This window comes from Heterodontus francisci, chromosome 2, assembly GCF_036365525.1.
Source record: "Heterodontus francisci isolate sHetFra1 chromosome 2, sHetFra1.hap1, whole genome shotgun sequence".
Taxonomy (NCBI): Eukaryota; Metazoa; Chordata; class Chondrichthyes; order Heterodontiformes; family Heterodontidae; genus Heterodontus; species Heterodontus francisci.
Window position 1 is genome coordinate 209,481,291 of NC_090372.1, and position 26,937 is coordinate 209,508,227.

General features: G+C 43.9%; 1 protein-coding gene across 5 annotated transcripts in view; it reads right to left on the minus strand.

Moving 5' to 3' along the window:
• nktr (natural killer cell triggering receptor) overlaps positions 1-26,937 on the minus strand; it is a 358,088-nt gene that overhangs the window by 234,730 nt on the left and 96,421 nt on the right. The window contains exon 1 of one of the 5 annotated variants that reach the window (XM_068015511.1): positions 5,755-5,800. The exons of the other annotated variants lie outside the window; for them this stretch is intronic. The gene's annotated coding sequence lies outside the window, so the exon portion shown is untranslated. Of the gene's footprint in view, positions 1-5,754; positions 5,801-26,937 lie in introns of those variants that run through there. 5 annotated transcript variants of the gene reach the window in all.

Genomic DNA, 26,937 nt, shown 5'->3' on the forward strand with positions numbered 1-26,937 from the left:
CTGTTACAAGAAACAAAAAGACAAAGAAAGAACACTTTGACCAAATACTTGCTAATCCTTGACGCAAAAAAAAAGATACAGAAGGAAGTCCATTGCCCCTTTTTTGGCATCCAGATATACGGAGACGGGTCACTGGGACTGTTTCAAAAGCAGTCCGTTCTGAAGATGTCAAGAATTATTCTAGTAGGCTTTCTAGGAGAAATATGGCATCAGGGTTTGCCACCAGCACCCTCTTGGATTGTAGGACTTTTGCCAGCTTCTCAGGAGCTATACAGCACCAAGGATTTTAGCTCTCCCACATTGGATCTTAGCAGGATTTCTTCAAAGAAGAGAATGAGGTGAGCTGGGTGGTTTCTTTTTTCCTTGGCAAGAAAACACCAACTGTCTTCAAACAGTTCACACCCCAACTAAACTGAAAACAATGTCCAACCCCCAAACAGCGAGTCAAACTCCTGATTTCCAAAAACCTTGACATGTGGCTTCTCTGTAACCATTTGTCCCCAGGTCACCAAGGATTCTGTTGTTTACTGAGCCCAAAACACATGACTTCCAGCACAGGTGGTTTTCAAACAACATCTCAAGTGTCCTTTTGGTGAACTTGGTAAAACAAAAAATCCATGGAATCTTTTCAGTTTTAACACAAGTCCTCAAAAAAATAAATTTAAAAAATGAAAGCACATTCGTAACAAGTTATATACAGTGGAAGAGAAAACAAACTATGAGAACACAAAATATGAGACAGAGAAACTCCAGGCTCCAAACAATTGTCATTTATATAACTAGATTCTGAGGAGTATTTTAAACACCAATTAAGTTACACATCATGTAGATAGGAAAAATTAGTTATTCTTTCAGTTGTATGTCCCCAGGCACCAGAACAGCTCAGATTGCATTCTTCTTTTAAAGTGGCCATACTTACTATACCAGATATAAAGTCAATGTTTGTCCGTTTATGAATGGTTTTGGCTTATACCATGCAATAATATAATGCAGGCAGGGGCACAAAATTCAAAGCAGTGAGACACACCACTGCATCATACTGATTTTCTTTACTTCATTTGACATACATTAAGAGCAAAATTTAAATTAAAAATGTAAATGCATATAGCACCTTTCCTGGCAGCAGGATATCCCTTCATAACTACATTAATCACACTGACGCGTACTCCGATGTTATGAGGGCAAACATAGCAGCTGCTTTGCCCACAGCCAAGTCCCATGAACTACGAGATAAATGACTAGATTATATTTTTGGTAGTGCTGATAAATGTTAACCAGGACACTAGGAGAACTGCATGCTCTTAAATACCGTCATGCGATCACCTATAACCACTTGAATAGAAAGCTAGGCCCTCAGTTTAACATTTCATCTGAAAGATGGCACATCAAACAATGTAAGATTCCTTCAGCACTCCAATGAAGTGTCAGCTGCAGATCGATTTCCCCCAGGTTTTGGGCTTGAACATGCAACCTCTGAATCAGGGCCGAGCGTGCTACCGTGCAGGCAAGTTGATATTCATCACACAATGAAAATCTTGCTATTTGTTTGATACAGACTTTTGTCCCAATTTTTTTTTTTTTAAATTTGTTCATGGGATGTGGGCATCACTGGCTAGGTGAGCCTTTATTGCCCATCCGTAATTGCCCTCGAGAAGGTGATGGTAAGCTGCCTTCTTGAATTCCTGCAGTCTTTGGGGTGTAGATACACCCACAGTGCTGTTGGGAAGGGAGCTCCAGGATTTTCACCCAGAGACAGTGAAGGAACAGCAATATAGTTCCAAGTCAGGATGGTGTGAGGCTTGGAGGGGAACTTGCAGGTGGTGGCGTTCCCATGCATCTGCATCCTTCTAGGTAGTAGAGGTCGCGGGTTTGGAAGGTGCTGTTCAAGAAGCCTTGGTGAGTTGCAGCCATGCATCGTGTAGATGGTACACACTGCTGCCACTGTGCATCGGTGGTGAAGGGAGAAAACGTTGAAGGTGGTGGATGGGGCACCAATCAAGCAGGCTGCTTTGTTCTGAATGGTATTGAGCTTCGAGTGTTGTTGGAGCTGCACCTATGCAGGCAAGTGACGAGTATTCCATCACACTCCTGACTTGTGCCCTATAGATGGTGGACAGGCACTGGGGAGTCAGGAGGTGAGCTACTCGCCACAGAATCCCCAGTCTCTGACCTGCTTTTGTAGCCATAGTATTTATGTGGCTGGTCCAGTTAAGTTTAGGTGCCATCACTATACTAAAGTGCATTGACAATAAGTTGAAGATTTAGAATATGTCGCATAAATGACATATGAATTAATTTATACAACATTGCTATCAGCAGCTTTGAATTCAGCCACAAGATTGTAAAGGTGAAAAATGCAGTGCTAACTCCTCTACAGCAGACTTGGCTCAGGTTTCCCTCCACTCACCACACCATCAGCCCACAAACATCAAGGTTGCTTCTTGCATTTCTCCCAAGCATAGGTAGTTAGCTTGCTAAAATTGTACGGCAGTGTAATTTCCACTTGCTGACTGGTACTTTGTCCAGCTATTAGTAACCAGGAATGGAACTGACAATAATAAAAGCAAAATACTGCGGATGCTGGAAATCTGAAACAAAAACAAGAAATGCTGGAATCACTCAGCAGGTCTGGCAGCATCTGTGGAAAGAGAAGCCGAGTTAACGTTTCGGGTCAGTGACCCTTCTTCGGAACTGACAAATATTAGAAAAGTCACAGGTTATAAGCAAGTGAGGTGGGGGTGGGGCAAGAGATAACAAAGGAGAAGGTGCAGATTGGACCAGGCCACATAGCTGACCACAAGGTCACGGAGCAAAGGCAAACAATATGTTAATGATGTGTTGAAAGACAAAGCATTATTGAGTTCAATAATTTCAGAGCATGACAGCCCCCCATTTTATTTTCATTTTTAGTTATTTTTTCTTCCTTTTTTTTTACAATTTTTTTTGCATTTATTTCATTTCATCTTAGTTTGTTCAGTTTGCTTACCCACTGTTTTTTTCAGGTTTGCACTTGCTGCTGTTCAATATTCAGTGTATTTACACCTAATCTGTACTAATGCTTTGTCTTTCAACACACCATTAACATATTGTTTGCCTTTGCTCCGTGATCTTGTGGTCAGCTATGTGGCCTGGTCCAATCTGCACCTTCTCCTTTGTTATCTCTTGCCCCACCCCGACCTCACTTGCTTATAATCTGTGACTTTTCTAATATTTGTCAGTTCCGAAGAAGGGTCACTGACCCGAAACGTTAACTCGGCTTCTCTTTCCACAGATGCTGCCAGACCTGCTGATGGAACTGACAATTGCCACTTTCAAAACAGTGGTTTTTGCATTGTCGTGGAACCAGCCAATGATCTGAATGGAATGGATTCCACCACACTGGTAACAAAGACAGAACCACTTCAAGACAACAGTTCTGTAACAAGCCCAACAAAAGATGCTCACAGAAGGAAAAAAAAGTTAATCCCAACTGTACATTGGAACCAAACTGAACTTGCATTTGAGTGCTCTATCAAATCTCAAACACTTCACATACCACAAATTACTTGTGGTCACTGATATTTTGTGGGCAAACATGGCATAATCCTACACACACAACAAGCCATAAGAACATAAGAAATAAGACTACAAGTAGTATATTCGGCCCTTCAATCCTGATCATCCACCCTCCCGCACCATCTCCAAATTTCTCAACTCTTAGTATCCAAAAATCTATCGATCTCGGACAAATATACTCAACAACTGAGCATCCACGGCTCTCGGGGCAGACAATTCCAAAATTTCGCAACCCTTTCAGTGAAATAATTTCTCATCTTAGTCCAAAATAACCACCTCCTTATTTTGAGATTGTCCCACAAACAGACAACAGACTGGTGAATTATTTTTAGTGGTATCGGTTGAGGGAGGAATGTTAGCCTGGATACAAGAACCTCCTGGTGTTTAAGGAATGCAATGAGATCCTCTACTTTCACTAGAACCCTACAATGTCTGACTCCCCTTCAGTAACGACTGAAGATTATTCCTTCAAATTATGGAGTAGTTTGAAGCCATAACCTGACTCAGAGATAAGAGTGGCATCAAAAAACCCAACTCCAAAGACCAAAAAACCTGTTTCAGGACATTTTTCCAAATGTGTCAAAATCCAAACTCAATTAAAATTAGATTTAAATTTCATCCAATCACTAAAATAAACTCAGCAAAAATATTCTTTTCACAGGTTTCATTTATAAGTGAAGCTTTTGTTTGGGAGAATTCTCCTATGTTTCTGTCCTTTGTAGCACTCTGACCAAGACAGCCAGGCAATCTAAATTCAGGCTTCTTCCCAATAGCATGTGGCAAACAATATTGGGTGTGATGACACTTTTTTTAATGCGAGTGTAACACTTTTCCCTCAGCAGGAATCATATGAAAGATTGTGAAAGTTACTTACTATTATACACACAGCCTCAAGACACCAACACTCAAAGCTAAATCTGTGCCATGTTACAATTCGGCTCGAAAATCTCTCATTGCTAATTAGACAAACAGAAGCATGGCTAAAGCTTCCTTTGCAATTAGCAGAGGCTGCATTTGCACAAATCCCCTAGACAACATACTTTAAATCATTGTTTAACCTTCCTCAGGAAAAAGCTATCTTCAATGAGCATCGGTTCACACAATTCATGTTAGAATACGAGGAGAGCAAAGGATTGAACAGCAAGGAATAAATAATGGAGAATCTACTTAAGCACTCACAAAAAAACCCACAAAAATATTGACTATAATTTAAAAACTTTCACAAACCAATTGGGATGAGGCAGGAAGCAAATAAAAGAGCTCAAAATTAATGTTATTTTTTACTTCAGTATGTTTTTAAAAAAATCATAAATGGCTCTACACCCCACCCACAGTAACCTCAATATTCCTCCCAGAAAGTCTGGCTCCAATCATTACATGAATTACAGTAATTCTGGGACTGAAATAAATCTGTCTGTCTCACTACATAATCCGTAAAATAACCCAATGGTCTAGTGAAAAGCTTTTTTTAAAAAGTTCATGAGGACCAAATTGAAAATTACATACAATATATTGATCAAAAAATTAAATTTATTTTCAAAAATATTCCAAATTGCAAGTGAAAACTCAATTTAAGTTTTAAATTGACTATAAATATTAAATTTTACACTATTTTAAATAAGTTACATGACATATGGAAATATATAAACCAAAACAAACTGGAGAATATATATACATAATAAAAATAAATGGAGCTGAAAAGTAGATTGAAAATCTCACTACGTTTAGAATTCAGTGCATTTTAAAACACTAGGAGTTTGATATATATAAGTGAATATATAATTCACAATTGCGAAAAAGTGTGAAAATCAAATTAAAATAAGAATTCGACGACAAAAAAAACTTCCTGAACACACTTTTAGTTGATTTGAAAAGAAAGGAAAAGTTTACAGCTCCTTTTCCCCTTGGGTGGAAGCCCCAGGATGAGGATCAAGGCTGGATCCAGACTGAGGGAGAGAAAGAGACACAGCCACAAGGGCCAAAGACAGGGACAGTCAGAGCCAGCAGCGGCCCGGGCCCCTTATCAACACCCCCGCCCGGCCAGCCGGCCTCCACCAGCAGCCAAGCCGGCAATCAGACTAAAGATACCACACTTCCTTTTCCTTCACTCCCTCCCGTTATCTTTCCACAGCCCGGCAGCGGAGGAGACAGGGCGATCAAGAGGCAAGAGATGAAAGAAAAGTTAAAGACACCACTCACCTCGGAGCCCTGCAAATGGCGCTGTTACCAAGCACCGCGCCGAGCATCCTGGGACACCGTCAGCCCCGGCTCCGCCCCTCCCCACCGCCCTTAAAGGGCACGTCTGGCATTCCAGCCCCGCCCCTATCCTCTATTATAAGTCGGAGAACACGACTTACAACATTGGGTTTCCACAAAGTGGAAGAGGAGGAGGGCAGATGGCAACAGAAGTAGGGTGACAGGGAGGGAAAGAACAGGGATTAGGAAAATAATAGGTGAGGCTAGATTGGATTTTTTTCAAAGAGCTAGCATGGGCATGATGGGCTGAATAGGCTCCTTCTGCGCTGTCAGATTCCATAGTCAGAGGAAAGACAGACTTGCATTTCTCCAGAGCCTTTCACAACCTCAGGATGGCCCAAAATGCTTTACAGTGTTACGATCCCGTTAGGGACCAACGTTTAAAAAGAAAAAGTTGAATTCCCAGTTATTACTGAAAGAATTACGCCACAAGATTTCACGTTTTAAACAAGAATTTTACTGTACAAGAATTAAACAAAGCAAAACTACTAACTTACTATATTTTTGGAAACAATTATATTTTAAACTTAAATATCTTCCAGAATGCTCACGATATACTAAAATAAAAGCAAAATACTGCAGATGCTGGAAATCCGAAACAAAACAAAAAGTGCTGGAAATACTCAGCAGGTCTGGCAGCATCTTTGGAGAGAGAAGCAAAGTTAATGTTTCAGGTCTGTGACCTTTCATCAGAACTGGCAAAGGTTAGAAAAAAATTAGGTGTTAAGCAAGTGAAGGGGACGGGGGTGGGGGAGAGAACAAAGGGGAAGGTGTTTGATAGGGCAGAGGGCAGGAGAGATTAAATAACAAAGCAGTCCTGGGACAAAGGCAAAGCATGTGTTAATGCTTGTGGTGAAAGACAAAGCATTTGTCCAGAGAGAGTGTTAATAGTGGAATAATGAGCAGCTCTGACTACATGAAAAGCAGGCATATGGTTAAAAAATAAAATATTAGAAAAAGGCCAGTCATGCTGTCAAGTTATTGAACTCAATGTTCAGTCCGCAAGGTGGGAGAGTACCTAATCGAAAGATCAGGTGCTGCTCCTTGAGCTTGTGTTGATGTTCAATGGAGCTCTGGGGCAAGGCCAAAGATTGAAATGTTGGCATGAGAGTGGGGGGGTGGGGCGGGGGGGGGAGTGTTGAAATGGCAAGCAACCGGAAGCTCGGGGTCATGCTTATGGACTGAGCGGAGGTATTCAGCAAAGCGGTCACCCAATCTGCATTTGGTCTCCCCAGTGTAGAGGAGACTGCATTGTGGGCAGCGAATACAGTATACTAAATTGAAAGAAGTACAAGTAAATCGCTGCTTCACCTGAAAGGAGTATTTGGGGCCTTGGATAGTGAGAAGAGAAGAGGTAAGAGGGCAGGTATTACACCTCCTGTGCTTGCATGGGAAGGTGCCATGGGAAGAGGATGAGGTGTTGGGGGTAATGGAGGATTGGACCAGGGTGTCACAGAGGGAACGATCCCTTCGGAATGCTGACAGGGGAGGGGAGAGGAAGATGCGTTTGGTGGTGGCATCACACTGGAGGAGGTGGAAATGGCGTAGGATGATCCTCTGGATGTGGAGGCTGGTGGGGCGGAAAGTGAGGACAAGGGGAACCGTGCCACGGTTCTGGAAGGGAGGAGAAGGGGGGAGGGTAGAGGTGTGGGAAATGGACCGGACACGATTGAAGGCCCTGTCAACCACAGTGGGGGGGAATCCTTGGTTGAGGAAAAAGGAAGACATATCAGAGGCACTGTTGTGGAAGGTTGCATCATCAGAGCAGATGGGTCAGAGAGGGAGAAAATGGGAGAATGGAATGGAGTCCTTACAAGAGGCAGGGTGTGAAGAAGTGTCGTCGAGGTAGCTGTGGGAGTCGGTGGGCTTATAATGGATATTAGTGGACAGCCTATCCCCAGAGATGGAGACAGAGAAGTCAAGGAAGGGAAGGAAAGTGTTGGAGATAGATCATGTAAAGGTGAGAGAAGGATGGAAATTGGAAGCAAAGTTGATAAAGTTTTCCAGTTTGGGGTGGGAGCAGGAAACGGCACTGATAGTCATCAATGTACCGGAAAAAGAATTGGGGGAGGGGGCCTGAGTGAGACTGGAACAAGAAATGTTCGAAATTTCCCACAAAAAGACAGGCATAGCGAGGACCCATGCGGGTACCCATAGTAACACCTTTTACTTGAAGGAAGTGAGTGAAGTTGAAGGAGAAGTTGTTCAATGTGAGAACAAGTTCAGCCAGGCGGAGGAGGGTGGTGGTAGATGGGGACTGGTTGGGCCTCTGTTCAAGGAAGAAGCGGAGAGCCCACAAACCATTTTACTTTTACTTCCACCGCCAAGAATTTCTCTATACATTATAGGATCTTGGTAGTTTGTTCACTTCCCCTGGGACCAATCCAAAGGAACTCGCTTTGATTTCCTTAATTTCTCAGCTGTCTTCTGAGGTTTAGATTTCCTGGGAATTCTCCATCTAGCTTCGGCTAGGCAAATCCTCCAGTTCACCTTCAACACTTCACAAAACTGGATTTCCCAGCATGAGCATGGGCCTATCCAAAAGCCAGCTGACTTCCTGTCTGAAAACCAACAGCTTTCCAAAAGCCAACTGCTTTTCCCAAAGCCAACTGACTGATCGTCTCTGTAAGTACTCCCCCAAAAAAACTGACCCCAAAAGGCCTCTCTCTCTAGCAATATCTATCCCCATAGCATGTGGTACATGTGGGATGTTTAAGTTAAGTTAATTATTTCCAATTCCAAATCTTCTCCTTGTTCTGGGAGATCATAGAACCATAGAAAAGTTACGGCACAGAAAGAGGCAATTCAGCCCATCGTGGCTGTGCCGGCATATTCATATGAATAATTTAAACCCCTGACTGAGATGGCTGCAGACACACCATCTCCACACTTCCCATTATGACTTTACGAAATAAACATGGGCTACCCTTTGATTTGTAACCACCCCAGGTTTGTCTGTCAGCTTCTCAAACCATTTGTGTATCATTAAAAAATAAATTCCCAAATTAAAAGTTACCTCCAGAAAATTAATATAAAACATGAATCTTGTGATCGTAACAACAGTCACTTCTGTAGCAGCTGTTGTAATGTAGGAAATGCGACAGCCAATTTGTGCACATCAAGCTCCCACAAACAGCAATGTGATGATGACCATATAATCTGTTTTTAGTGATGTTGATTGAGTGATAAATATTGGTCAGGACACCAGGGAGAATTCCCCTGCTGTTCTTTGAAATAGTGCCATGGTATCTTTTAGGTCCACTTGAGAGGGCAGATGGGACCTCGTATTGTCTCATCCAAAAGACAGCACCTTCAATGATGCAGCACTCCCTCAGTACTGCGCTGGAGTGTCAGCCTAGATTTGTGCTCAAGTCTCTGAAGTGAGACTTGGACCCACAACCCTCTGACTTAGAGGTGAGAGTGCCACCTACTGAGGCACAGCTGATACCTAAAGATGAGAAGATGAAGGATATGAAGAGAGAAAGGAAGAGGTTTATTTACACCACTGACAAGCATTCAACCTACACAAACCTTACACAGGATGTAACTTCTGGTTTCATGAAGCCGTCGTCACACTCATAAGCTTTATACTGACACCTGGGCTTTACTGTGTGTCACAGGACCAAATGATAATTTTCACTTTCGAAAACTTGTTCAAGTAAAAATTAGCTGGGGGAGATCAGAGACAGATGATGATGTCCCCCCAACCTAATCCCTTGCACCTGCACTCATCCCATAGCCCTATATATTCCTTTGCATCTACATTTCCCATAACAGATCCAATTATCCTTGCTTCAAAAGCTACCTGTAGCATAGCATTCCAATCTCCAACAACCCTCTGTGTAAAGACATTGCTCCTAACTCTCTCCTCACTCACTGAGTAAAATTTTTAGATTAATGGTTCTATTGTAATAGTGTATTTGTTAGCATTGTCAGGCAAACCCCCCCACCTGCCAAGACTGAGGCACACATGATTTCGCCACATGAACATTAAAACTTAAAATTACAAGTCCTTGACTGGAAAGACATTTACATAGTAACTAGCAGAGTTGGAACAAGGGAGAAAGGACCATGCCCTGACCCATTCAACCAAAAATAGACTTTTGATTACCAGACGTTGAAGGTGGGGGGAGCCAGCATTCCACGTTGAATGCAAAGATAGCAGAATCCACAAACACAGAAGAAGTGGTCAGACCAGTTTTAGTCACATGACTAGCTGGCTGTTGGAATTTGAACATCCAACAAGGGATTTGAACTCAGAACGCCGTGTGCTCCTGGAACTGAGGCAGACCCTCTCCTGTCTGCCTGCTCCCACCTCATTCCCACGGAACTGAATCTTGTAAAAACACGTGAACCTCAAAGAGAGAAAAGTCTCCTACATGAACAAGGTTTAAGTAGCATACTGGGCCCCAATGAAACTCAGGAATTACCTACAAAAAGACAATACCACGAGCTCAAAGCACAGTAAAAGATATTGCTTCAAACTGTTCCACTTTATCTTTTCTTCCTCCCTTGTCTGTCCCTATCTGCATGTGTATATCGCATGTGCATGCTAGCGTGGTTGCGTCTTATATCCGTAGGCATCAACCGTATTAGAATATAAATATAAGTTTTAATAAATTTCCTTTTCTCCTTTAAACCTGAGAAAACCTGGTGTGTTGGTTTCTTTGCCTTATAATTGGAAAGCTGTGAACAAGGATTCAAAAAAAGGGAGCTCAAAACAGTGTGTTTAAAAATAAAACCATGTTACAATAAGACCAGGTAAAGACTGCAAAAGACCCCTAGACACCTTTCACACCTGGTCGTAACAGTATGCTAAATATAACCATTTAAATATATGTTTATGCTAATAGGTATGTCATCACAGGAAGTGATGCAATATCATGTTTAAGTTCTCTGGCACAGTCAGTTAGCATGTGTGAGCTGAAGCAACAATATGTCTCCATTAAAGCTCTGTGTTACACCTCTATACTTGCCCTTTAACTTCATTTGTATGAACCTAGAAAGAGAATATAATATGGTGGCAGTGATGGTGAGTCAGCAACATTGATCAGCAGCTGAAAATGACATCAGAAGCCCTACCTGAAGCACTGCGACCAGATCACAGCTCTCACGTCAGGATAGCAAAGGTGTGAGTACAGATTGAAGATGATTTGGGTGCTCTCCTGGTTTTGCCCTGAGCCGGCAAGACAAAATTCAATGGTAGCTTCAGCCGTAGAGATCAATGTCACAATGCGTTTTGGTGTGGATTCTTTCCCGCAGTCACTGTACTTGTGCGCCATTAGCCCAACCTTGATGCCAAGGCCCCTCCCGCCTACAAGCTCACAAGCCCATGCTGCAGCAACACAGCTTAGGGCATGGCTCCTGCTTAGCTCTGCAAATTTTGCAGCTTGCTGCAACTTTTAAAACAAGGTTTTTTCCTCGGGGAGAAAAGAGTTGAAGGCTTAGACAATAGCAGCCAGATTTCCAGAGATGGACTAGAAAGTAGCTGATGTACCAGGCGAATTCAAACTGTTTAAGTAGAGGATTGAACTATGCTTCCTACACAATGTGGTTGTGGATGCAAAGAAGCAGACGATAAAAATTAGGATCGCCATAGTAAATGAAGATCTGTGCAGAATCAATACTTCTGGTTTATCTGATGCTAACCAGAAGGACCCATCAAAGCTATGGGCAACATTAGAAAATCAGCTTAAGATTAAAGTCCATGCCAGAGTACACCGCCTGGAACTCATGCAGTGTAGACAAAAAGCTGGACGACTTTGTTAACCAATGCAGAGAGAAAGCAAAGGAACGCGACTTCTCTGGTACTGAACTCTCGGAATGAATTATGGAGTTGGTTATTGCTTCCACGCCTATTGAGGCGTTCCAGAAAAACCTCCTGGAAAAGCCAAAGGGACATGACATGCAGAGCATACTACAGGATGGATTCAGATAAGAGGCAATTATTGCAGGGAGACAGTGTTTGGAAGCCTTAGGGTCCAAAATGTCATTCGGTACAATATCCAAGGCACCCAGGTAGAACGAGATGTGCAGTAACTGCGGGGTCCCACACCATCCTCGTAGATGCCCAGCATATGCAGACAGGTGCAAGGCATGCGGGCTTAGAGGGCATTGGACCAAATGTTGCAGAATGTCCAGCAGTAGGAACGCGGGGTGAAGCCGGAGCGGAAGTGCTGAAACCGCAGAACTACACAACCCAGAGGCGAAAGGAGGCAAGACACTTTCAGGCATCTCCATGGGCATAGACCCATCCACTAAATGGGGGACCGCCTGACCAAAATTGATGAGGTGGATTGAGGTGAAGATACTACTGGTGAATAGCTATTTCACACGATCACCTTAATGAACTGCATTCATTCCGTTGCTTTTGCAATACTCCAGATCATCTGCCCCAGTAAGGCTGGACCGCATTTACTGAGAGTGAAGGCTGATACAAGTGAAAGTGGCAATACTCTACCTTTCCATATTCTCTAGGACATGTACCACGAGGCATGAAAGTCTGTGGTCCAACTCACAAGCATGAATCTTACAGCATACAATGGCTCAACAATAAAGTGCCTAGGTTCCCTAGACCTGGAATGCAGGTACAAAGAGTCAACATGGTCTACTCAGATACTCTACATAGTGGAAGGGTCAGGACCAGCAATAGCAAGGCTGCCGGCATGCAACAAACTTAACATGGTCACCATCCATGAGCTGACCCAGTCAGAAGACCACAGCAGTCAAAACAGGTGCACACCTCCAGAGGTTGTACCCAGACCAGTTTGAGAAGGTTGGGAATTTCCACGGGGACGCAGACCTACACCTTAAAGAAGGTGCATTGCCATCAATCGACCTGCCGTGAAAATGCAGCATGCACATTCGAGAAAATGTGAAGCTGGAACTGGATGGAATGGAAAAACAAGGCATCATTAGACAAGTGCAACATCACACGGACTGGTTCAGTTCCATCACTATCGCAATCAAGAACAAAGCCTTAAAGAGATATCCTCATAAGATACCAGCGCTAGAAAAGTTAAACCCAACGTTTGCTGGATTGAAACACTTTTCCAAATGATGCAAAAAAGGGATATTGGTCCGTATACTTTTCAAGAGGGTCGCAAGAACTAACAACATTCCGAACTCCCTGTGACAGGTACTGTTTCCCTCGTTTACCATTTGGGCTGTTGGTCAGGCAGGATATATTTCGACAGCATATGGACGGGATAACGGAAAGAATCCCGGGCTGCTTGTGTATTGCGAACAACATCGCTGTAGTAGAACACATGGCAGAGCATGACAGAAACTTAAATAAAAGCAAAAACTGCGGATGCCGGAAATCTGAAGTAAAAACAGAAAGTGCTAGAAATGCTCAGCAGGTCTGGCAGCATCTGTGGAGAGAGAAACAGAGTTAACGTTTCAGGTATGTGACCTTTCATCAGAACTGTTAACTCTGTTTCTCCACAGATGCTGCCAGACCTGCTGAGTATTTCCAGCACTTTCTGTTTTTATGACAGAAACTTACACTTGTTAATGGAAACCACCACCCCGCACCCACCCCAAATCAAAATGCGAATGTTTGGTTTTCAATCACGAAAAGTGCTCCATTAAGGCAGATCACATAAATTTTTTCAGTGCCATTTACTCAAGCTCACTTTATCTCCTCTTCTCTGTGAAGGTATTGATGGTTATTGGTGTAACTGGTTTCTACTGGTTCCATGAGCCTCACAAAAGTGGATGTCTGTCAAGTGCAAGCCTCTGACATGAATGTTGGTTGTTCAATTTTGGAAGGTGTCATGCCTGAGCTCAATTCCATTTTCCCCACATTCTCCAACCAGACAGAAAGGGTTACTGGATCTTGACAAAGAGATGGGAACACTGTCTAATTACCCTTCCCTTAGCCTGCAGTGTAAAAAAAAAAATCATTTTTGGGATGTGGGATTCACTGGTAATGTCAGCATTTATTGCCCATCGTAGAGAAGTTGGCAGGGGTCCTTCTTACCCCGCTGCAGTCTATGTAGTGTATGTGCTCCCACAGTGCTGTTGGGGAGGGAGTTCCAGGATTTTAACCCAGCAACAGTAAAGGAATGGCGATTTAGTTCGAAGTCAGGTGGTTTTGTTGCTTGGAGAGGAACTTGCAAGTGGTTTTCTCATGCACCTGCCGCCCTTGTTCTTCTAGATGGTGGAGGTCGAGGGTTTGGAAGGTGATGTTGAAGAAGCCTCAGTGAATTGCTGCAGTGCATCTTGCAGATGGTACACACTGCTGTCATGGTGCATTGGTGATTAATGTTTAAGGTGCGGATGTTTACGCGAGGAGCAAGACTTGAAAGTGGGATTCTGGTGTTTGTGGTCCAACACTATACCAGATGGTGTCTTTGCCATGTAGCTGCATAAGTGTTTTGTTATCGATTACTGAGTTGACAAGAATTGTTATGAAAGCTTGTGGCTGTATCTTGTAATCTAAGTTCACCCTGACAAAGATAATGAGAAATCCTGTATACTAGCTTATATAAGGAACAAACAGAGTCAGTGATTTGAACCAGCTGTAAATCATGTTATATTAACAGGCAGTAGGTAAGATAATATCTGGGCTTCAAGCAGAACATGTCAGAGAAAGGAGAGAGAAAAGAAAAGCAAACCTGGAATGAGACAGAAAAGATGATGTACTCCTTTAACCTAAAAATAATTCTTGGCTTAAGCCTACTATCAGTGATGTAACATATTAACCCATACATAGCCTGCACTCTTCTGAGTAAAATAATCATTTTGACTTACTGGTGTGGCCTATGAAATGGGCTTCATTTCCGTGAGCTTCAAAAGTCTCCCTGATTTACACAGCTGCACTGATGTGTGGTCTGTGTCAATGCGGGGCTGGGGAGGGGGCAGGGAGGTGGGGAAACATCTCGTCATGATGCTCCAGCCATCATAGTAGGACAGGCTTGATGGACCAGGTGATCTTTTCCTGTCCGTCAGTTTTTTATGTTTGGAATGGAGTTCTGTCCTTCACCAGTTGCAAACTTTGGCACCCACATCCTGCCCTGACACTAAAAGGGTGTATGAGCTGCCGGCCCTGAGTAACTCAATGATTATTTACAAAAATCAAAGCAAAATTCACATTGATATAGACCCTTATTATCTCTCAGAGCTTTACATAGAATCAACGTCTTTGAAGTCAGTGACTGTTCACAAGGATAAGTGCAATTAAGGGAGGCCATTCAGCCCATCTAGCTGATCCTTCCATAGAAATCTAAAGCCCTCCATTACAGCCTTTACCTGCTTCTTGACTTGAGGCTTGCTGCCTCGATTACCCTATCTCATGGAACATTCCTCTTATTGATCACACTTTGTATGAAGAAGCATTATCAATCCCCAAATGTCTTTGTACTAGTTTATAACAATGTCTTACAGTAAGGGTTTTAACATAAAATGATGCTCCGAATTAAGGTTTCTCTATTCCCCAATGGAATCTCCCATACCTGTACAAGGTTTCCCTTCATTCACTTCCTTTCGAAGCCAAAGAGTCAGAGTGTTTCATGTTTTAATCTTCTATCATTAAGCATCATGTTTCCTGGTCCTTCTTTGCACCATCTTTGAACACTTCTGTCAAGAACTGAACAGTTTTCCAGTTGTCCAGAGCAGGTCACAGCTTTCAGCATGATAGCATCAGATCTATACTCTTTCAGTGGTTCTTAAACTTATTGGTCTGCGGACCACTTAGGCGGGGCAAAAGACCCCATTGACCACCTACCAGTCCTACCCCACCCTCTTTCAATGGCCACTGCAAAAAAAATCAGAATTAACAGGAAGAATGCAGCTGCTATCGTATACGCTTATGGAAACTATAAATATTTCACTGTTTTTTCACTACAAAATGTAATAAATTTCTGTTCATTAATATTGTTATTCAATATTATAAATAAATTATTAATTCATGCCAGGATAAACGTATAGACATTTTGATGTTATATTCTTCTTAGGCAGTCCCTCAGCACCGAGGATGACCTGCTTCCACTCTGGTTCAGTGTGTTCTAACATGGCTAATGAGTCTGATGCATGAACTGCAGACTCTACCACATGTGGGACAGGTGGTGTTTGAAGAGTTGGACAGGTGAGTTACTTAGGGGGCTATGTGCTCCTTCTACCACCTATACTTGGCCTCTGCATGCTCCCGTCAAAATCTCACCAGGTTCCTGGTACCTTCCCGAATGAACCTTCTCTACTTTGAGTGGTCGAGGGACACAGAGTCCCATGAGTCAGTGACTATGTTGGATTTCTTACAGGATGCATTGAGAAAGCATTTTCTTTGTCCTCCTGGGAGTCTTTTGCCATTGCCTCACAGTAGAGCAGCTGCATCGGGAGCCTGATGTCAGGCATCCGGGTGACGTGGCCTGCCTAGCAAAGCTGGTTTTGGGTGATTAGCACCTCGATGCTGGGAATGTTGGCTTGGGAGAGGATGCTGACATTAGACCACCTATCCTGCCAATGAATGTGAAGGATTTTGCGGGGACAGTGCTGGTGGTATTTCTTCAGTGCCTTGAGGTGCCTGCTGTAGATTGTCCAAGTCTCCGAGGCATATAGGAGCACAGGGATCACTGCTGCCCGGTAAACCGTGACCTTAGTCCTGGGTTTGAGGTCCTAGTCCTTGAATACTTTCTTCCTCAATTGGCCAAAGGCAGAGCTGGCACATTGAAGCCAGTGGTGGATTTTGTCATCTATGTTTGCCTTCACTGAAAGGAGACTCCTGAGATATGGGGAATGGTCTACATTTTCCAGTGTCTCACCGTGGATCCTGATTGACGGAGGATGATGTTGTGCTGCGGGAGAGGGTTGGAAGAGGACCTTAGTTTTCTGGATGTTTAAAGTAAAGCCTATCTTCTCATATGCTTCAGTGAGGGAGTCAATGATGACTTGGAGCTCAGTCACTGAGTGAGCACATACATAAGCGTCGCCCATATACCGAAGCTCAATGACTGAAGTTGGAGTGACCTTTGTTTTGGAGTTGAATAATTTCCTGTCCGTCCTGTAGATTATCTTCACTCTTGTTTGCTGGAGGTGAGGTGCAAAATTGCAGTGAGGAAGATGGAGAAGAGGGTTGGTGTGATGACACAGCCTTGTTTAATGCCATTCTTCACTGAGATAGGGTCTGTGGTGGTCCCGTCGGTAAAGATTATGGCTTGCATGTCATCAAGTAGTAGGTAAAGGATGATGACAAACTTCTGAGGGAAGCCAAACTTGAGGAGGACGCTCCATAAACCCTCACGATTGACGGAATCAAAGGCTTTTGTGAGGCCAAAAAAGGCCTTGTACAGCGATTGATGCTATTCCCAACATTTTTCTTGGATTTGCTGCACAATGAAGATCATATCTGTAGTGCTAATACTACAAGAGAACACATTTATTTGAAACAATCTAATATGTGTTATAAAATCATCACAATAATCTTCTTCTAAAAAACTAATACTTATCTTACATCTAGATTAATCAAACAAAACCAACAGTAACATAAATCTTGCTTACAAAACTACGTTGTCACTATTCACGCTTATGACAACCTGCGCCGTGCACACGGGAGCCAATTTGGTTGTGTGACGTCACACAAGTGATGGGGATGAGGATTCTGGCCTGTTCTCTTGCATGGCCTCAGCCATGGTGTTACATGTCAGTGACTTGCATTTTGAACCAGTCCGTGGATCACTTGGAGGACCCTCACGGACCACACTTTGAGAACCACTGCTCTATGTGTGGCTATTTCAGGGAAACATGGCAGCCATTTTGCACACAGCTAATGACCCCAGAAACACAGCTAATGACCCGTTAGTTAATCTGTTTTTGGGGAGCAGTTGAGGGATGAAGATCGGCCAAAACACCATCAGATCCAATGGTTCTTCTTCCGATAGAACCATGGAATCTGTAATGTCAATATGAACCACTGGAGAAGGCTTCAGATTAACATCTCATCCGAAATACAGCAACTCCAATAGGGCAGCACTCCATCAGTACTGTAACAGACAGTCAGCTTACAATATCAGCTTAAACTCCTGGCATGGGGCTTAAACAGACAACCTCTGACAATAGTGTTATCAGTTGAGTCAAGCTCACACTGAATATAATAACATATCAGCTTTGGCTCAATGGTAGGACTCTGATAGGTAGGTGGGGCTGACACCTGCTGACAGCAGCGATAGACCCCATGCGGGACATTAAGGTGGCCTCAAGAATACTGGGCAAAAATGTAAACACCTTCATTGAGACCGCAGAGGGATCAATGATCTTGTAAAGAAAGAAAGGCTTGTATTTATATAGTGCCTTTCACAACCTCAGGACATCAAAGCGCTTTACAGCCAATTAAGTACTTTTCTTGTTAAGTGTACTTACTGTTGGGATACACTGTTTGGGATTTTTTTCTCCCTGCTGCTCTCACATGCATTCAAGTCTTCAGAAGAAGGAATTTTCCTCCACACAAAATCAGGTGGCAGGTTGTTCAACCTTGCCCGTCTAAGAGCGAAGACCAAAGTACGGAAAGTCCTCATCAGGGAACTCCTCTTTGCTAACGATGCTGCATTAGCATCTCACACTGAAGAGTGTCTGCAGAATCTCATCGACAGGTTTGCGGCTGCCTGCAACGAATTTGGCTTAACCATCAGCCTCAAGAAAACGAACATCATGGGACAGGACGTCAGAAATACTCCATCAATATCAGCGACCACGCTCTGGAAGTGGTTCAAGAGTTCACCTACCTAGGCTCAACTATCACCAGTAACCTGTCTCTCGATGCAGAAATCAACAAGCGCATGGGAAAGGCTTCCACTGCTATGTCCAGACTGGCCAAGAGAGTGTGGGAAAATGGCGCACTGACTCGGAACACAAAGGTCCGCGTGTATCAAGCCTGTGTCCTCAGTACCTTCCTCTACGGCAGCGAGGCCTGGACAACGTATGTCAGCCAAGAGCGACGTCTCAATTCATTCCATCATCGCTGCCTCCGTAGAATCCTTGGCATCAGGTGACAGGACCGTATCTCCAACGCAGAAGTCCTCGAGGCGGCCAACATCCCCAGCTTATACACCCTACTGAGTCAGCGGCGCTTGAGATGGCTTGGCCATGTGAGCCGCATGGAAGATGGCAGGATCCACAAGGACACATTGTACAGCGAGCTCGTCACTGGTATCAGACCCACCGGCCGTCCATGTTTCCGCTTTAAAGACGTCTGCAAACGTGACATGAGGTCCTGTGACATTGATCACAAGTCGTGGGAGTCAGTTGCCAGCGATCGCCAGAGCTGGTGGGCAGCCATAAAGGCAGGGCTAAAGTGTGGCGAGTCGAAGAGACTTAGCAGTTGGCAGGAAAAAAGACAGAAGCGCAAGGGGAGAGCCAACTGCGAAACAGCCCTGACAACCAATTTTATCTGCAGCACCTGTGGCAGAGTCTGTCGCTCTAGTATTGGCCTTTATAGCCACTCCAGGCGCTGCTCCACAAACCACTGACCACCTCCAGGCGCTTACCCATTGTCTCCCGAGACAAGGAGGCCAAAGAAGAAGTACTTCCTGTTGTAGTGTAGGAAATATGGCAACCAGTTTGCGCACAGCAAGCAGCAATGTGATAATGACCAGATAATTTGATTTAGTTGATTGAGGGATAGATATTGATCAAGATTCTGCGGAGAACTCCCCTGCTCTTCGAATAATGCCTTGGGAACTTTTGTGCCCATCTGAGAAGGCAGTCAGAGCCCTGGTTTAACATCTCATCCAAAAGACGGCACATCCAACAGTGCAGCACTCCCTCGGTACTGCACTGGGGAGAGTCAGCATAGATTTTCTGCCCAAACCTCTACAGTGGAACTATGAACCCACAAGCTTTTGACTCAGATACGAGGGCACTACCCACTGAGCTACTGCTGACATGGCCTGACCCTTTTGAAGGGTGTACTAAAAAATGTTATCAGTCATTTTCCCTCAGCTGTTCCCGTCCCAGAGATTCCCTCTCCTCAGGTAGACAGGTAAGGGCTGCCAGCCATGAGTAGGTCAATATAAATCCTGTCATCATGTAGGACAGACCTCGCAACTGACCAAAGCAGCGGGCGAAAGTCCCGCTCGGCCACACCTCCATCCTCGGGCCTTTTGTGTGAATGCTCCATTACTCAGAGTGTCCAAAGTGAGAACCCTGGAGCAGAGGCACACTGCTCTGGGGAATGGGTCAGTTCACGGTATTTACACCCAACCATAACAACAGATCCCCCCCAAACAGTTTAGCTAGGAACTGCCTACAGAAGCTGTCCTTGTGTCATCACTTTTAACATTGTAAGAACTCAAGGGCAGGATCAGCAGCCATTTTAACCCGTTTGATTTACTGTGTGACTTGTGCTAACAGCTCATGAATTTGGTCTCCTGACTAAGGTACCAGAGCCACAACTTCCCTCGAGTCACTATCTGCAGCAGAAAGGCAGTGAAGAAAAAGGTCTAAATTCAAATTGAGTGCCTTACTATATTTTTAGATTAAATATTTTCTATTGAATCTCATTGAAAATAAGTGTGTCTGAGCAGGCCTATGCTTTGTGGTGCTGTGGATGTGCATTGTAAATGTTGACTCATAAGGCTCTGGAACACGGGTGTGCAGTCTCACGCGATGGGTTTGCCGATTGGTGAATCAGGCAAAGAAGGCAGCGTGCCCAATGCACGATTGTTAAAATCAACTGTCAGAGAATCGGGACACGCTGACCTTGGTGTCCGATTCCTGGACCAGCACTCCTATTGAGCAAGACTCCTGAGTTTAGTTTTTTTTTATTCGTTCATGGGAGGTGAGAGTCTCTGGCTAGGTCAGCATTTATTGCCCATCCCTAATTGCCCTTGAGAGGGCAGTGGTGAGCTGCCTTCTTGAACCACTGCAGTCCTTGGGGTGCAGGTATACTAACAGTGCTGTTCGGAAGGAAGTTCCAGGATTTTCACCCAGCGACAATGAAGGATCGGCGATATAGTTCCAAGTCAGGATGGTGTGTGACTTGGAGGGGAACTTGCAGATGGTGGTGTTCCCATGTGCCTGCTGCCCTTGTCCTTCTAAGTGGTAGAGGTCGTGGGTTTGGAAGGTGCTGTCAATGGAGCCTAGGTGAGTTGCTGCAGTGCATCTTATAGATGGTACACACAGCTCATTAGTCCCTCATCTCATAAAAAGTCTTGCTGTTGTTGCTCATCCTCAATATCCTTCACTCCACATTGGTGGCTGTCCTTCAGCTGCCTGGTCCCTAAGCTCTGGAACTCCCTCCCTAAACTTCTCCACCTCTCTCTCCTCCTTTAAGACGCTTCTTAAAACCTACCTCCTTTGACCTATCAAAGAATAAAGAACAGTACAGCACAGGAACAGGCCATTCGGCCCTCCAAGCCTGCGCCGATCTTGATGCCTGCCTAAACTAACACCTTCTGCACTTCCGGGGCCCATATCCCTCTATTCCCTTCCTATTCATATATTTGTCAAGATGTCTCTTAAACGTCGCTATCGTACCTGTTTCCACCACCTCCCCTGGCAGCAAGTTCCAGGCACTCACCACCCTCTGTGTAAAAAAACTTGCCTCGCACATCCCCTCTAAACTTTGCCCCTCGCACCTTAAACCTATGTCCCCTAGTAACTGACTCTTCCACCCTGGGAAAAAGCTTCTGACTATCCACTCTGTCCATGCCGCTCATAACTTTGTAAACCTCTATCATGTCGCCCCTCCACCTCCGTCGTTCCAGTGAAAACAATCCGAGCTTTTCCAACCTCTCCTCATAGCTAATGCCCTCCAGACCAGGCAACATCCTGGTAAACCTCCTCTGTACCCTCTCCAAATCCTCCACGTCCTTCTGGTAGTGTGGCGACCAGAATTGCACGCAATATTCTAAGTGTGGCCTAACTAAGGTTCTGTACAGCTGCAACATGACTTGCCAATTTTTATACTCTATGCCCCGACCGATGAAGGCAAGCATGCTGTATGCCTTCTTGACTACCTTATCCACCTGCGTTGCCACTTTCAGTGACCTGTGAACCTGTACGCCCAGATCTCTCTGCCTGTCAATACTCCCAAGGGTTCTGCCATTTACTGTATACCTCCCACCTGCATTAAACCTTCCAAAATGCATTACCTCACATTTGTCCGGATTAAACTCCATCTGCCATTTCTCCGCCCAAGTCTCCAACCGATCTATATCCTGCTGTATCCTCTGACAATCCTCATCATTATCCGCAACTCCACCAACCTTTGTGTCGTCCGCAAACTTACTAATCAGACCAGCTACATTTTCCTCCAAATCATTTATATATACTACAAACAGCAAAGGTCCCAGCACTGATCCCTGCGGAACACCACTAGTCACATCCCTCCATTCAGAAAAACACCCATCCACTGTTACCCTCTGTCTTCTGTGACTGAGCCAGTTCTGTATCCATCTTGCCAGCTCACCTCTGATCCCGTGTGACTTCACCTTTTGCACCAGTCTGCCATGCGGGACCTTGTCAAAGGCTTTACTAAAGTCCATATAGATAATATCCACCACCCTTCCCTCATCAATCATCTTCGTCACTTCCTCAAAAAACTCAATCAAATTAGTAAGACACGACCTCCCCTTCACAAAACCATGCTGTCTCTCGCTAATAAGTTCGTTTGTTTCCTAATGGGAGTAAATCCTGTCCCAAAGAATCCTCTCTAATAGTTTCCCTACCACTGATGTAAGGCTCACCGGCCTATAATTTCCTGGATTATTCTTGCTACCCTTCTTAAACAAAGGAACAACATTGTCTATTCTCCAGTCCTCTGGGACCTCACCTGTAGCCAATGAGGATGCAAAGATTTCTGTCAAGGCCCCAGCAATTTCTTCCCTTGCCTCCCTCAGTATTCTAGGGTAGATCCCATCAGGCCCTGGGGACTTATCTACCTTAATGCTTTGCAAGACACCCAACACCTCCTCCTTTTTGATAATGAGATGACTGAGACTATCTGCACTCCCTTCCCTAGGCTCATCATCCACCAAGTCCTTCTCCTTGGTGAATGCTGATGCAAAGTACTCATTTAGCACCTCACCCATTTCCTCCGGCTCCACGCATAGATTCCCATCTCTGTCCTTGAGTGGGCCAACCCTTTCCCTGGTTACCCTCTTGCTCTTTATATATGTATAAAAAGCCTTGGGATTTTCCTTAATCCTGTTATCCTAATACCTCTTTATGTAGCTCGGTGTCAAATTTTGTTTGATAATCACTGCTAATCAATGTTAAAGGTGCGATATAAATGCAAGTTATTGTTATTTTGGCATATCCCAACAGATAAACAGAAGAAGTGTAGATTACGTGAATAGTCAATCTATACAAGACTCGGTCAAAACCCTGGACTGTTTGCTGACGCGCTAATCTGTAATAAATGAATGAATCTATGAGTGAGGTGACATTACAGGTTAAGAGAGAAAAAACAAAACTGCAGAAATCTGAAGCAAAGATAAATACTGGAAACACAAAACAAATCCATCAGCATTTGAGAGTTTGTATTCACCCATCAACAGGTCTCACCTGCTGTAGATTTCCACTTCTTTCTGTTTCCTAGAAATATATTTTGTTGTCTGACAGCTTGCAATATTTTGGTTCACTCCATCCATGCAGATACACACCACATTTTATTACTGTGCACCAGTTTGAACGTTTACTTTGGCCTTCTGTCAGCTATTTGGTGTTGCCGATCAAAAGATTTCCACTGCTATTTGCTGCTGAGCTTGTGCAAAGCTGTAAAAGACAAACTTCCCAGGTGTTCATCGGCCCTCCTCCCGATCTTGAATCCACATTGTTTCTTTCCCATTCCTGTCACAGTGATTGAAACAAGGTCCCTCGATTAGACTGTTCAACAGCTTTTAGCACTGTCAGAATTCTCCCCATGGCTTCAATTGCTAATTTAGACCCTGGCTGGAAGACTGTGCTCCACATAATTGGCCAGACGTTACTTCTTCCTGGGCTTCAATTTGTACTCAAAACCTGAAGAAGTGTGTGCCAGCCAGTAATAGCCTCAAGATACTCTCCAAGTGGAGCCCTAACCCAGAGACTGATGTGAAAATTATGTCAATTGCTACTTATCTGTGTCAAGATTTTTTAATCTCAATTGAAGTTTTAACTCTACGCTCAACTGAAATTAAATACACAGTGCACAGTGTTCAGTACATTTATAACTCCTCAGATACTGAAGCAGCCCATGTCAATGTGCAACAAGACTTGGACAACATTCAGGCTTGGGCTGATAAGTGGCAAGTAACATTCACGCCAAATAAGTGCCAGGGAATGAGATCTCCAACAAAAAAGAATCTAACCATCTCCTCTTGACATTCAACTACATTACTATCGATGAATCCCCCACTATCAACATCCTGGGGGTTATCATTGACCAGTACTTTAACTGGACCAGCCATATAAATGATGTGACTATAAAAGCAGGTCAGAGGCTCGGAATTCTGCAGTGAGTAACTCACCTCCTGATTCCCCAATGCCTGTCCACCATCTGCAAGGCACAAGTCAGGAGAGTGATGGAATACTCTCCACTTGCCTGGATGGTGCAGCTCCAACAACACTCAAGAAGCTCGACGCCATTCAGGACAAAGCAGCCCACTTGATTTGCACCCCATCCACCACCTTAAACATTTAATCCCTCCACCACTAGCACACAGTGGCAGCAGTGTGTACCATCTACAAGATGAACTGCAACTCGTCAAGGCTCCTTCGACAGCACCTTCCAAACCTGTGACCTCTACCACGTAGAAAGACAAGGGCAGCAGTCACATGGGAACACCACCACCTGCAAGTTCCCCTCTAAGCCACGCACCATCCTGACTTGGAACAATATCGTTGTTCCTTCAGTCGCTGGGTCAAAATCTCTCCTTAACAGCACTGTACCTTTGTTAGGAACTAATGTGAGACACAATATCCAGTGACAAGTTTACAATAGCAGGAAACGTTGCCAAAAGTTACATTTTATATGGTGAATGCATAGAATCATAGAAAAGTACAGCCCAGAAGGAGGCCATTCAGCCCATCGAGTCTTTTTCGGTTAAGTATAAAGTTACGTTTAATTTTTTATTCATTCCTGGGACGTGAGCGTCGCCAGCAAGACCAGCATTTATTCTGCATCCTTAATTGCCCTTGAGAAGTTGGTAGTGAGTGGCCTTCTTGAACCGTTGCAGTCCATGTGGATAGATACTGTTAGGGAGGGAGTTCCAGGATTTTCACAACTTATTCGCCCCCAAACCTTTGCTTAAAGTTTCATTTGCTGGTCCGCAGTCAAAATATTTTAGTTACTTTTTTAGTTATGTGAAGCCATGCTCCTCTTTTTAAAAAAAGGTATTTTTGCCTCCTTAATGCAACTTTGAGAATAGCTGGTATGTAGTAATCAGAAGCAGCCAGGATCCTGGGTTGACTCTTGTTGATTTTCTCCAAGGGAGGCTGGAGATTGTAGCAACATTGGCATAACTGGAAGCAGGTGTTATATTCCAGAAAGCTTTGGAAGGATGATGCTGGAGCCTATCTTTATACAGTTTCATATTTATTGTACAGAGTAAAAAAGATTACAAACCTATAAATCCTCACTCAAAAACCTCCATCAGTCTCAGTAAGTGTCTGCTTATAAGTGCTAAGTAAGACCCCAATTAACAGCCTCCACCTGCATATAATTAAATAATTGATACACAATTAACAGATTAACAGCAGGCAGATATGTTTAGGGAACATTACTGAAGTAAATGCCTACCGCAGTATCTGATCATACTGTCTCCCACTGAAGAACCTTCATTGCCTGAGACCATCAAGGTTATCTGTGGCAAAACAACAGATCTGATGCTCTACCTGCTGAGATGTACCAAACTGGAGGACATCAGTAAACTCATTCTCTGCCTGTGCTTTCCCAGCTATTGTGATGAAAAGAATCCTGCACCTGGATAAGGATGCATTTATTATCCATCTATTCAAACACAAGGGCATTCGATAAGTTTGTGGCAATCACAGAGGAATTTCTTCACTTGTAGTTGCAAGGTAAGTCCTTGCTCAGCTTATCCCAAATCATGATATCAAGCATGTAGCAGAGACATTCCTGCCTGGTGGACAGTATGGATTCAGAAAAGGCAGAGGCTCTGCTGATATGGTTTTTACTGTCAGACAAATTCAGGAAGTGTTGAGAGCTATGTTGATCTCACAAAGGCCTTCGATATTCACTAGACAGTCATTAGAGAGAGCTTCTAGAAACTACTGACCAAATGTATCGAAAAGTTTATCTGAATGATCCATGAGTTCCATGATGGCCACTGGTGGAAGTTTCTGGTTTCCAACCCCCTTCCTGTCTCTGAGGGAGTCAAAAAGGCTTGTGTTTTAGCTCTCATCTTGTTCAGTATCTTGTGTGTTTCCATGCTTACTCATGCTTTCAGGAGCTTTAAAAAAAAATTTTGTATACATGTGCAATAGCTGGGCTATGTCAGAAAACTCAATCATTCCCACCTAGGTTGCCTCAGGAAGATCTTGAAAATTCAATGGTGCCACAGATTATGAGGACATTGCGGTCATCAGAAATCTCTGCACTAAATCCTTCAGAGAACTTACAACAAGGACAGCAAGAAACTACTCAGAGTTGTGCAATATAATGAGGAAATTCAAGTCATGTCTCTTACAGCATATTTCCAACACCTATACATCTCCAAGTTGTGTAGCCCGCAGTATTTCAGGATCCCACATCAGCACTGACATTCAGCGGCGTGGAGAATTTACATAGGATTCAAAAATCTTTTCCTGATGTTATTCCATGCGATGCAGAATGCCATGTCCTTAGCAGTCCATCACAGCACTTGAGCGTTGGATGACACATTAAGATATTTCTTTGTTGCTTTGCTCATTACATGCTTCACATGTGTCCAAGCTCCCCTCATCATTCCAGCAGCTGGAAGATCTACAGTCGACAGGAACATCGTTGTTAAACTGTTCCGATACTATTCCTTCCAGGGAAGTTCCTGCACTGCAGTACCGAGTGGTAGGCAGTGACTAGTGGAGTACAGCAGGGATCAGGGCTAGGACCCCAGCTATTCACAATATATATTAATGATTTAGATGAGGGAATTAAATGTAATACATCCAAGTTTGCAGACGACACAAAGCTGGGTGTGTGTGAGCTGT